The sequence below is a fragment of the Orycteropus afer genome, unplaced genomic scaffold, assembly GCF_000298275.1.
Source record: "Orycteropus afer afer isolate SDZICR_OR568_19922 unplaced genomic scaffold, OryAfe1.0 scaffold00587, whole genome shotgun sequence".
Classification (NCBI taxonomy): domain Eukaryota; kingdom Metazoa; phylum Chordata; class Mammalia; order Tubulidentata; family Orycteropodidae; genus Orycteropus; species Orycteropus afer.
This window is the reverse complement of record NW_006922174.1, coordinates 528905-532538: the sequence shown is the minus strand read 5'-3', so window position 1 is coordinate 532538 and position 3634 is coordinate 528905.

Here is a 3634-nt window from a genome sequence, read left to right as displayed (position 1 = left end):
TTCCTAAAGGTGCGCGGTAATGTACCAAACAGTGTTTCTTTGCTATTCATAAGGTTTTCCCTGGCCAATTCTTTGAGAAGTGGATGGCCTCTTTCCTTCTTCCTAGTCTGTCTCAATCTATAAGCTGGGCTGTTACCTGTGCACCAGGTGCTTCTCTCTGGGTTTTAAACACCAGAGGCTCAGCCTCAAAACTCACGTCTACATGCCACCACAGTGACATGTAGTGCTCAATATACATGTTTATAGTCATAGATGCTACTGAGAGGTCAAGTCAGTGGGAGCTGAGACTTGATCTTTGGGTCTAGTCATGTGGGGTCACTAAAGACCTTAATAAAGATTGTTTCATTGGATTGGTGGGAGTCAAAGGAGGAAAAGTAAAGATAGCCAGTAGAGATAGTTCTTTCCAAGAGTTTTACTCTGGAAGCTGGAGTATGATATGGAGTCCAGAGGAGCTTAATTAAATGGAAGAAGTAACAGTATGTTTGTGTACTGACGGGAACAGCCTAGTAAAATGAGAAAAAGTGGTTATGTTGGCGCAGCAGGGGATATTTGGATTGAGACTGTTCAGTGGGCAAGAGTACATGGCTGCAATGAGCAAGTGATGGCGTTGCCTTGACTTAGGGACCATGGCAGCCAATCTGCAGGACTGGAGGTAAGAGACAAAGCACAGCCCCAGATGCAGTAATGGAAAGACTCACAAGTGAGAGCCTGTGCAGGTGTCTTCTGAGTGCTTCTGTTTCTCGGTGAGATACGAAGTTAGATACAGCTGAAAGTGAGGGTTAGGGAGGAGGTCCTAGGGATGTGAGGAAGAGGGCCGAGGTAAAAGTAGTTGACTAGGAGAGCAGGAGAGAGAATAGCCTAGGCAGATGCGGTAAAATTGTATGGCAGCATCAAGGGATCACATACAGGCAGGGCTCAAGAATGTAAAGTGGGATCTGCCGACAGAGTTGTGCATTTTTCTCCAGCGACATGAGTCTGTGCAGGTGCATGCACGAGTAGGGCAATACTTGGACACAATCAGAGAAGTGGTTTGGTCCAACTAAGGATGACAGCGTGGAAGAGGTGCAAGAGAGCCGAGGGTATTTTCAAGGGCATGGTTACAACGATTGAATCATGAAACTGGAAATGTGTAAGGAGGAAAATACCACACACAAGTGAAATGCTGCTGAAGGTCATCCAAAAACGGTTGCAGCAGGTCAGTGACAGGCAACTGCCAGAAATGCAAACTGGATTCAGAAGAGGACTTGGAATGGGGGATATCATTGCTGATGTCAGATGCGTCTTGGATGAAAGCAAAAAATAACAGAAAGATGCTTACCTCTGTTTTATTGACTATGCAAAGGCATTTGACTGTCTGGATCAGAGACTACAGCCTTCAGTATGGATTGCTTCTCATTATGAATAAACAAAAATCCTCAGGTTCGACTGAGCCAATAAGCAGCATATCATGGTAAATGGAGAAAAGATGGATGTTGTCAAGAATTTCATTTTACTTGGATACACAATCAATGCACATGGAAGCATCAGTCAAGAAATCAAATGGTGTATTGCATTGGGCAAATCTGCTACAAAAATCCTCTTCAAAATATTGAAAGAGCAAAGAAGTCACCTCAAATACTAAGATGTACCTGACTCAAAACCAAGCAGAAAACCAAACCCACTGTCATCGAGTCAATTCTAACTCATAGAGACCCCCATTGTGTTTCCAAGGCTGCAAGTCTTTACAGAAGTAGGTTGCCCTGTCTTCCTTCCATGGCGTGCCTGGTGGATTTGAACTGTTAAATCAACCCCCCCCCCCACATTGCTGTTGAGTTTATTCTGACTCATAGTGACCCTATAGGACAGAACTACCCCACAAGTTTTCTAAAGCTGTAATCTTCATAGAAGCAGACTGCCTCAACACTCTCCCGTGAAGCAGCTGCTGGATTCGAACCACTAATCTTTCAGTTAGCAGCCAAGTGCTTAGCCACTGTGCCACCAGGGCTACTTCCTAGTGATAAAAGAGGTGGCAAATCTTCTGCCGCATGAAAGACTAAGGGGCCAGGCACTCATGGGAGTGGAATCTCAGTTTCTGAGTCTCTTCTGACATCTATTTTGGGCTTTTCTTCCTTTCCTGTCTTTCAAATGGCCTATCGCTTTCTTCATGGATGATGTTCTTGATGTCCTCACACAATTCTTCTGGTTTTCGGTCATTGGCATTTAATGCATCAAATCTATTCTTTAGATTGTCTTTAAATGCAGGAGGGATATATTCAAGGTTATATCTTGGCTCTTGTGGACTTGTTTTGTCTTCAACTTAAACTTGAGCGTACATATGCACAGTTGATGGTCTGTCCCAAATCAGCTCCTGGCCTTGTTTTGGCTGAAGATAGTGAGCTTTTCCATTGCCTCTTGCCACAGATGTAGTCAATCTGATTCCTGTGTACTCCATCTAGTGAAGTCCACATGTATAGCTGCCATTTATATTGTTAAAAAAACGTATTTGCAATAAATAAGTTGTTGGTCATGAAAAATTCTATCATGCAATCTCCAGTGTCATTTCTATTACCAAGGCCAAAATTTCCAACTAGTGGTGATTATTTGTTTCCAACTTTTGCATTAGAATCACCAGTGATAATTAACACATCCTGGTTGCATATTTGGCCAATTTCAGACTGCAGAAGTTGATAAAAAATCTTCCATTTCCTCATCTTTGGCTTTGGTGATTGGTGCGTAAATTTAAATAATAGTAGTGTTAGCTTGTTCTCCTTGTAAGCATTTGGATATTATCCTATCACTGACAGCATTGTACTTCAGGACAGATCTTGAAACATTCTTTGTGATGATGAATGTCATGCTATTCTTCTTCAATTTGTCATTGCCAGCGTAGTAGATCATATGGTTGTCTGACTCAGAATGGCCAAAACCGGTCCATTTCAGCTCACTAATGCCTAGGATATAGATTTTTATACATTCATTTCATTTTTGACAACTTCCAGTTTTCCTAGATTCATATTTTATACATTCCATGTACCAATTGTTGCTGGATGTTTGCACCTGTTTCTTCTCATTTTGAGTCGTGCCACGTCAGCAAACGGAGGTCCTGAAAGCTCTGCTGTATCTACATCATTAAGTTCAGCTCTACTCTGAGGAGGCAGCTCTTTCCCCAGTCAAATATGGGGTGCCTTCCAACCTTAGGGGCTCATTTTCTGGCACTATATCAGACAATGTTTTCCAGTAATATATCAGACAGTGTTTCAGTGGTATTCAATTGTGCTTTGCTTATCCAAGGTCTCTTTCCTTTCCACATAGAATTAGTGATTTTTTTTTCCACATTCTTAAAGAATGTTGATGGGATCTGGATTGGGATTGCATTGAATGTATAGATTGCTTTGGGTAGTACTGACATTTTCACAAAGTTCAATCTTCCTATCCATGAGCATGGTATGTTCTTCCTTGTATGAAGATCTGTTAAGGTTTCTTGTAGTGTTTTGTAGTTTTCTTTGTACAGGTCTTTTGTGTCCCTGGTGAGATCTATTCCTAAGTGTTTTAATTTTTTGGTAGCTGTTGTAAAAGTTATTGATTTCCTTATTTCTTTTTCAGCAGTCTCTTTGTTGGTGTAGAGAAATCCATCTGAGTTTTGGATGTTGATCTT